Raw genomic sequence first — 10,342 nt, 5'->3', positions numbered from 1 at the left:
ATTTTTAAAAAAATAAGAAGCATTAAGTAGCCTAAAAAATAATGCACTTTTTTTGGGGGGGGGGGGGGGCCAAGTCAAGAATTGTCATGTTTTGGCTAAGAAATATCTTGAAAAAATCCTGGCCAATTCCAATTACAGTGTAAATGTAGGGCCACCTGGAAAACTAGCCCAAACAGAAGAGAAAGGTCTGAATCTGAGAGTGAGCTTATCTATTCTGAAGACAATGAGAGGTTACTAAAGTTTACAGAAGATAAATAAAAAGCTTCCACCAAAAAAAAAATGAGGATGCTCAGGAAAAGGTCAAAACAATTTGAAAGAGATTTTCCTCTTGAAATAAGCCAAGTAGTTATGTTGTTTTAAAAAAGGAAATGAAATCTTCTTTGTGGCAGACTTATTCATGTAAAACAGATTAAAATATGCATTCATAATATGTAAATATAGAGTCAATTAACATGGAGTTATTTTACAGTACAAATGATTGTAACCTGCCTGTGTCCTCTGGTATGACTTTGAAACTGAAATGTTTCTTTTCCTCATTTGTGTCCCAGTTAACAAAAATCAATAAATAGAGTGCTGCATGAACAGGAGGGCAGTTTACAAATTTTCAGTAGGTGAGTTGATTTTACAAGGATAGATGGGCTCACGGCTCATGCAGCATGTAGCACATGGGCTGAGATCAGTGTAGGCTGACAATTATGTAAAAGCATGTCAGGAGCTCAGGGTACAAATAGATGTCATCTGACATCACTTTTGTGCTGCCATAAGTTTTTATGGTGGCAAAATGCCAAGCAAATAGACTTCCCTATCCGTTGTTGTAGCACATCACTGGCACATCAAAAAGTACTAATAAATTGTGCTACTTTAGTGCTGCTGACATCTGTTTGGTCTGTGGTGGTAGAGTAGGCAGCCGAGAGTTTTCTGTAATCTCCTGCTATCCCAAGTAGGTGCTTTGGAGGCTTGAGGAGACCAATCCTGTGCACCCTGGCCATGACTGCACAGTTGTTACTGCACAGTCATTTAGTACTAAAGCAAGTACTAAATGACCTGAACATTAACAGGTGTTACTGTTCAGTACCGTCCCCGCACAGTTTCTTTCCGACACTACTGTGTATTGGCAACAAGCTACGTGCAGTAGCTTATTACTACTGCGCTTGTATCACCACCGCATGGTTAGTGCCTGCCAACACTATTGCGCGGTAGCATCTTGTATAGATGCACCCCCTGAGTAGGATTGGGTCTCTCAAGCCACCCAAGCTCCTCCCTGGCTACCCTATTTATGGAGATGTCCAGGGATGCATCTACATGAGATGTTTACGATGGAGCTACCCAGTTAGCTCCACAGTAAAGTCTCAGCATCTACACATATGGCCCTATTAGGCCACAGTAAAGAAATTAACTCCACCGCAGGCTAGTACTTTTAAATACAAGGACTATCCTGCTGTGGCATTATTTGTGCACAGCAATGTATGTGTAGATGGTGGCTGGGGCATGAGGGTGCTTCAGCGTGGGGCTGCCGGCTGCATAGCACCACACTGAAGCACCCTTGTGCCCCAGCCAGCCCCTCCGCAGCATGTTAAGCTGGGTCACAGCAGCCTCAAGCTGCCAAGCTGACCTCCGGGGAGCCTGCCGGCCAGGTCTGCTCAGACCCAGCTCAATGTGTGGTAGTCCCAGGCAAGCGCGTAAGTGCAGCATACACTCTGACATGATATGCACTGGAGTTTATTGAATCCCATGAATTTTATGTGTAGACATACCCTGTATGTGGGGAAAGTCAGGATTCCCTGTTTGTGCAGACTTGCCCTGAGATCTCCAGGAGTGTGTCTCCACAGGCAGTGAAAGCCTGTATAGCTCCCAGCATGGAAACACGGGATCTAAGTAAACCTGGGTGCTCTGTCCCTCCATGCTGGGCCCACATGTCCTCAGGGCCTCCACGCTGGGACCTGTGCTGACCTGTGCCTCATGGAGGCATGAGTCCATGCAAGTCCCAGTTGGGGATCCAGGTCATCCCCAGCACCCATGCCTCCAAGCTGGGACTCACCTGGGTCAGTTCAGGACTTGATGTGGGCAGCAAGAGACTTGGGAAATCCTTAGACACAGGGAACACATCGCCCCTTGTATGTTGCCCAGTAAAGCAGATCAGCATGTCCTGCCACAGCTGATCAGCTTCAGTTTAGTGACATCTATTTCTACCCTCAGAAAAAAGATTAGACTGGAGATGCTGGCACTGATCTTTTTCTGCCTTCTATCACTTGTTCTCATTTACGCTCCCACCAAAATAGATGTAAAAGGGATTTGGAGGCTAATTGAAGAAGGAAAAGTTCTGGGTACACTTTCTACTGTCGGGTCATACACAGGTTCTGACTCAGCACAAACTTAGAGTCAAGCTTGTGAGTTGTCAGGCTGTCTTCACCTACAGGTTCACCACTAAACAGTATTTTTCTGAAGTCACAACAATTATTGTTCATTCACTTCTTAACTAGATTATGCCATATAAGAAAGGAACCTAGAATGAAGAGAGGCTGCAAGTGCCAAGAATTGCAATTCATATGTGGAATTTGGATATCCCATTTAGGTGTCCCTACTATAAATACCTGGATATTTGGCCCTTGTCTACATGTAGGGTGGTCTTATGACATCTTTCTGTTCACATGCAAAATGAAAATTACAGATGAAATATTCATCACAAGATATTTTAATTGCATTAACCCAAGTTGCAAATATCGAACATGCTTCTAGCACACTAAAGAGCCTGGCTCGGCTAAGTATGAAACTACCCAAATTAAGGAGATTGTATGAGGGTTTTGTGCATTTGCTGTCTTCAGCATTTGAAAGCAGTTTCTTCTGAAAGTCTGACTACTTAAAATTCAAGCACTATGCAACTAAGAAACTCCAAAAAGAGGTAATGAACCATAAATTATTGCCGTTAGATATTTAATACTCAATCAGTATGTGCTCTCTCATGCATATCCCACTGGCATTGCATTCATTCTGACAGTGTGGTACTGGTTCAATTACTTTGCTCATTTACAATAAAAGATTAATGAAAAGAGGTATATTTTAGTTCACAGAGATTAATTGCATCCCTTACTTCCCTTACACTAGAAATATTCAACCCATAATCCTGATAGCTTTTTCGTCAACAAGTACATGGAAAATTAATAGACTTTCTTCTGCTGGAATCCTCAGCAGGTTTGCAGATACAAACATCCAGGGAAAACTGACTGAAAGTTGGCTTTCTGGTATGGAAGAATTAATTTACTTACCTTTTTTTTCTTTAATTCACGCTGATGCCACTTTGAATTAGCCAGCATAAAAAGGCACGCACAGTACATATTTTAAAACTGCACACTTTTTGTCTCGTATATGCAAAACTAATCCACGTAGTGTATTCCCTCTTGAGGTAAAATTGAAGGCAGCTAGTCATAATGAGGGTTGATTGACATCTCAAACACTTTAAGCGATATTATTGCCTTTTAAAATCAAACAGCTTTTCTACTTGGCAAGTGAATGCTGAGATTGCTAATAAACTTTTTTTTTTTTTTAATTCTGCAATGAACATAGTTGATATTTATTTAAATCAGAGAAATTGAACTTCCAAGTTCCAGCAGGTTTAAAGGATGAGCGGCTTCTGACGTTTCTCCACTGTGCATCGGAGATTCAAAGAAAACAAAACCCAAAGAACCATTTCTTCACATATGTAATATCAATACCGTAGGCCTGGAAAGAAATGCTTTATGCTGCCTTATTTGTGAAGAGTTATATCTATTTTAATGAAGTAAACCAGTCTAAGGATAAAAGCAATAAAAGGCAGCCATTATACCATCTAACATATTAAACAACAGAAACAAGCTTCAATGTGAAAATAGAGGCATTCAACGTGTAAATATGCAATCTAGATCTTGACCGTTCCAAATTTATTCAAGGCTTTTTGGTTCTTCCCCCTAAAAAAAAAAAAGCCATAGGGGCCATTTGTTAGATCATTAAGAGTCAAAAAGACTAATTTCAAAAGGTCTGAAGCTTGGATAAACATCTAGAAGTTCAGAGGCTTTCCCTGGAATTTATCCCAAATCTCCATTCCTCCTGAGCCTACAATTTCTAGATGAAAAATCTCACAAGAATAATCTTTCCTGAAATATTTCAGCACTTCTGGTTCTGGTCCCTAGTGGCAACTATTAGCAGAAAAAAAAAGTCATATCTGAATATTTCAGAACTTATAAAGGCTCGCTTTGGGCATAAAAAATAGATGAATGCTCTGGATGTGTATCTGGGAGATGTGTTTCTTATACTAAACCTGTTTGGTTCGCTATAGTCGCAGTGTTAAATCTTCTGGAAGTGGTTTTGAAAATGTACCTTTACAGTCCCCTTCCAAATGCATTTAAAAATATGTACCAGCTACCTCGGTATACATTTTCAGGTTCAGCTGTATGCAATCCAGTAATTAAAAAAAAATTCCCAATTTTTGCTGTATTATTTTTTCAACTCATTAAGGTTTGCTGCTTCATCATTAAGTCAGTGTGAGCTTTGCTATTGATTTTAATGAGTATAAAATCAGGTGCTAAATGATTCCAAGCTAGATTGTACTATTTAGGAACTGCTTGAAGTAATGGGTATTGTGGAAGGGCCTTGTCTCGGGAGAAAGACCAGCTGGCTCCATGCTTCTGAGACCTCCTGGGTGTGCCAAACCTGCACATCGCTTTGCAAGGTGTGGAGAACTCTTTTGACCAGTGCAACGGTGACAGAGCCATGAGTCTGATTTGTTCCTTTATTTTGAGGTGTTGTCAGTGTGGAGTAGATATAGGAAGCAATCCCTGCCCTCCCATGAGGAGCTACAGTTCTCTGGCCCCTTCACCAGGCAGCCCTATGTCCCTAGGAGGCCGATTCAACAAGCCAGCTGCAAATTTGAATCAGTCAAGATCTGGATTTTTATTATTTTATAATCCTGCTTCTGGTACTTCATTAGTCTTGATAGGGTGAGCTATTTTCTGTCAACATTTTCCTTCCATACTTCCTTCTAAATGCACTCAGACAGAACTAGACATAGTAACCCCGGGGCATTTTTTGGTATTGGCCTAGAAAGTCAGTATTTATTTCTAAACCATATATTTGTCCCATCTCCATCAGAATTTTACTGCAAGTTAAAGTTTTATAATCAAGAGCCCATTCATGTGCAAAATTACACTGGTGTAATTCTTTTGACTACAATGAATTTCCTCTTGAAATACACCGAGAGTGCTAGTGATCAAGTTACATATTGCTTAATGTGCAATTCTTTTAAAGAGATCTGTTTTACCTATTGCCCAGTTGAGTTTTTGTCCTTTTTCACAAGTGGTTTCTAAAAGAGAAATTGGCCTTTTTGGCAGCACCTTGGTAAATCATTCTTGATGTTGATCTCTTAATGTTTCTTAATGAGCAGATCTGGTTGTTTCCTGATATTTTACATTGATTTTTTTTTTTTTTTTTTTTTGCAAAAGCATCTGATTAAATACCTTTAATACATGTACTTGTTCTCCATGTAGAACCTGCATCCACATATTTTAAATCCCACATAATCTAACATGCTGTAGTCCCCACCTGTACTGGTCTTTTATTTGGAAAACTTATTTGAATGCAAACTGACTTTGTTTGGTAACTGGTCTGTCTTTTGATGAGTTGGCAGTTTATTAATAAAACGTTAGAGCTGTCTAAAATTAAATCAGCAGAACTTGATCTGTTTGCAGAAATCATCATGTCTAATTAAAAGAAAAAGGTTGAGAATTAGGCCCTAAATCATCAGTTAATAAGACTCATAATTACACACAAGTCCAATGGATTTTAGTAGAAAACAACTTTTTTTATATAAATGTATTGAGCTATACTATGGAATTTGATAGGGGATTATATAGTGCATATCGAATTGGATATGTTGTTTATAGGGGAGACATTGTTTTAATTCAAATTCTGTGTCTATCACAGACCCCCTTTCTCAGTGGACCACCAGCAACAATTGGACCCAGCTTTTGGAGATCAGGCACTAAGGCCAAATTAAGGACTGAGACTAATTTTAGATGTAGGCACCTAAATTCTTAGTCCTGAGACTCTGCTCATTTGCAACTGAACTCTAGAAACATTTAGTTCTCTAGGTGCCTCCACTATTGATTTTGAAACTTCCCCAGATGTCTAAGGTTCTCCTTTGTATGCCTGGAAATGCATCAGACTTTGCAGGGCTCCTAAATGCAGCACCTGGTAGGCACCGAGGCCTGTTCAGGCTCCCCTGTGCATCTCCTCTGAGGAGTGGAATCCAGTAGCCATACTGGACAGACTCCTAACTCTATACCTAGTGGATCTGAGTTCTGCACAAAATTCAGTGTCAGCTGCTGCTTTTTTTTAAAGAATGGGGTGGGAAAAGAGAAGGAAGATACAGAGGGGATGTTGGAGGTGCCATCCGTTTTATACAATAGCCTAGTGATCGAAACACTCATTTGGGGAAACAGGATGGGCACCTAAGATCTATTTCCATTCTTCAAGCATTTTAGTCAATTTTAGTTACAACATTTAAAATGAATAAATAGTTCTTGGATTCCCTGTGCCTAGGTGATTCCCCAGACAGTTATGCTTCCTCCTGTGCTGTTACCTTCACTCGCATGCTAATCCAGGGGTGAGCAATTATTTTGGGCAGAGGGCCGGTTACTGAGTTTCGGCAAGCCATCGAGGGCCGCATGACAGGCAGCCCAGGGCAGATAAATATTATTTTTCTAAATTTTTTAGGGGCCCCGCAGGCCGGATAGAATGGTCTGGCAGGCTGCATCTGGCCCCTGGGCCGCATTTTGCCTACCCCTGCATCAAACACCCATGAATTATTTTCTGCACACTGTAAGATCCTAAAAAGGAGGGATGCATCAACTTCAGAATATCCGTAGCTTGCTGGGGGCTTTGGAGTTGAATCAGGCAGTCAGTTCTTCGGGCAGAAGAGGAATTGAACCTGGGACTCTTGTATCCCACATGCAATCACCATTAGGTTAATGTAAACTTTTCCACTTCCACCAGCTTCATTTTTAACCCTTCCTCCATTTTTGAAAGGCCAGCGGTAGGTGCCTACCTTCAGCAGAGGACTTTGAATTCCAAATGTTGGGAAGTGTTTTGGCAAGCATTTTGATTTAGTAGATTATCTCATTAGACCAAATGGCAAGTTTAAGTAAGGAACACGGGGTCTGCAAAGGAACTTCTTGAGTGCGCACACACTTTACGTTTAGACAGACCAGAGAGTTTTAGAATGGTGAAAACCAGGGGGAGTGGATTGTGCCCAAGTGTGTGATGTCCTTGCCTCTCCTGAGGCTCCTTGAGTGTGCTCAATATCTCTAGTGAGGAAAGGAAAGTCCATTTTGTCCCCATGCCACCATCTGGCTCCTTCTGTTTCTGGCAGGTGGTGGATAGCTCCTTTGCTTAGAAAGTACATCACTTTTAAAAGCTGCCTGGCACTTTTTCTGCTTTGCTGCTTTTGCTGGTGAGTCTTCATGTTCCAACCCCTCTTTGATTGCTGCATGTACATCTGCAGTGCACTCAGAAGAGCTTGTATTGTCTTGGTTATCACTGTTAAGTAAAGAAAAATAAATGAGTGTGTCTCTTTGTAACTGTAATTTATATTTTTTCAGCTGAGTTTCATCTCTCCTCTGCACTGCCCCCTGATCCATTTCTGATGGGAACACTTCAAACACTTCAAAACTCTGACCAAATAGCCTTCTAAAAATATATTCTTCTATTTCCTGCTGAAAACACATTCTAAGGCCTAGGATAGACACAGTCTTCGGAAATCTTCATAAGCCCCGGTCCTTAGTCATTTGCATCTTTTCCTGACTGTAGCCAAAGCCATTCTGAGCTGCTCCAAACAAGATAGTAAATAGGGGCATTCCTCTCACTCCCTTGCCTGATCAAGCAAGAGCTGATAGGGGATTATCGAAAGGAGCATTTCAACAGGCTTGAGATCAGACATGTGGTGTAATCATCTATTCTTGCTCAATGTACAAAGGATCAACTTTTTATTTAATTAAAAATGTAATCCCGGAGCTCAGCAAAACCACAAACAAAAAAAGAGGCAAACAGCCAAGACGGACAGAAAAAACTGATATCATATCTTAAATCAAGGAAGGAAACGTGGCCCTGATTATATTGAATTTCTTTAGTGGCCTTCAGTGTGTGACCTGAAATGCACAGGCGGACTTAATCGTGATCTTCTAGCAGGGGAAGAAGAATCACCCTGCTCTAACAATGCAATCAAATGTAAATTCTTCTTCCCTTTAAGGAGCTGAGATCATTCATTTTAGTTGCTCTACTTCTGAACTAAGGCTGATTGAAACTCAGCATTTGAAACAACCTTATTCATTAATGTAATATTTTAAGACAGTGAAACTTTATGAAAGGCTGTTTGCCAACAGTAAAAATCAGAAATAACTATCAGAGTGAATTATTAAGAGCCACCCTCAGCTATGACTTACTGTGTGCTCAGAAGAATCTCCTCTTACAAACCATCCATCTTCTCCATAGGCAGGTTTGGAGAAGAGAGCTCTTTTGAAGACTTTATTAAATATGTAATGGTGTTCCCTTTGAGTCGGATGCACTTACCGGTGTCCCCAGACCCTGGGAATCATGGCTCTAGTGCAAGGCCAGAGCTATTTTAAGTTTTTGAAAGGGATTATTAGACATGCTGCAAGAGCAGGGGATGGGATGTCCTGGGTTAGCAAGTTCATTTCTTTCAGTCTTGTGTCCTGTTTGCAAAAGGGATGGAGGGGGAGGACTGGAGATTCGAAACTTCTATATTCTGAAACTATTGATATACCCAAGTCAAATGGCTTGTACATGCCATGTTAGATGTCTAAGAAATTAGTGTGCCTAGCCCCAAGCTGCAATCCCAAAAAACCCTGACACTCTATAGCAGCTGCTGCCGAGACCCTATAGGGGCTGCAGGTGAACTTTTGCCTTTACCGTTCCCTAGGTGCCTGAGACTTGATCTTCTGTGGGTGTCTCGAAGCACCTCATTTTTAATGAGGTAGAAGAGCTCAACATTTAGCTAATGGTTACACCCATTCTGGATCCAGAAAATAGGCATTACACCACCAAAGTCCTCTGAGAGCCTTGATCCATAATTGTGTTCTCAAAATACTCAGCACGTACCAATAGGGTCACACTACCCATGGAATAAAGGAGCAGTGCATTTTATCATCAGCTTCAGCAATCCCTCACAGTCAAGGATGATCACTCCCACAGGTCAAGGAAAGGGTTGTAGATGAATTTGTTGATGGCTAAGGCTGATCCTAGAGCCTGGGATCTTGTATCTTATTTTATAAGGTAACCCGGTAGATAGAATATCTGTCTGGGATATGGAAGACCTAGATTCATTTCCTCTACTGCCTAAGGATGTTCATCTCTCAAGAGAGTGCACTAGCCACCATCAAGCATATGGGCAGTACATCTCTCCCTCCCTTCTGTTGCTGAAACAGTGCCAATGACATAAGAATGTAAGAAATGTCATATGGTCCATCTAGCCCAGTAGCCTGTCTCCAACAGTGGATGCTTAAGAGGGAGAGTATAGGTATTCAGCATGTCTAGTATAATCTGTGCCCTGTTATGCCCTCCCTGGCAAAACAAAATTCAAAGGTCGTTGGGTTACAGCGGGAGTGAGGAAGCAAGGCCTATTACAGTCTTTGCACCAGCTTAGATTTCATAGACATTAGGGCTGGAAGGGACCTCGGAAGATCATCGAGTCCAACCCCCCACCCAAAGGGCAGGAAGTCAGCTGGGGTCATAGGATCCCAGCAAGATAAGCATCCAATTTGAAATTAGAAATCGGAGATATTGTAAATCCACCTGCTGTTCACATAAATCATAGAATTACAACACTCATCTTTAACTGTTATCTTTTTTGAACATCCTTGTATGTATGTTTCAGTCTCAACCTAGTGGCTTGACTCTGAATCTTGACTTCTGTTTGTTAGAAAGAGTTAACATGGAAAAACTGAATTTTCATTACCGGAATGGACAAAAGATGCTATTGATAAAAACCGCCCATAGAAGCAAGGGTCCCCCAGAATGTGTTGTGTATTGCCTCTTAGTGAGGAAGCTGCAGAAAAGATCATCTGGAAAAGGTGAAGAATAAAACATCTGTTGAGGGGCATTAGCAATGGCTGAAAGATGAGCGACAAGATGAAAATAAACAGTGCTATACAAGTTTACATTGAATTATCTTAAAAGACACAGTAACAGGAGAAGAAGAAAGCTGAAAATGAAGGGCTATACAAGTTTACATTGAATTATCTTAAAAGACACAGTAACAGGAGAAGAAGAAAGCTGAAAATGAAGGGCTATACAAGTT

The sequence above is a fragment of the Gavialis gangeticus genome, unplaced genomic scaffold, assembly GCF_001723915.1.
Source record: "Gavialis gangeticus isolate Ggan-Ray unplaced genomic scaffold, GavGan_comp1, whole genome shotgun sequence".
Taxonomy (NCBI): Eukaryota; Metazoa; Chordata; order Crocodylia; family Gavialidae; genus Gavialis; species Gavialis gangeticus.
Note: the sequence above shows the minus strand (reverse complement) of the source record.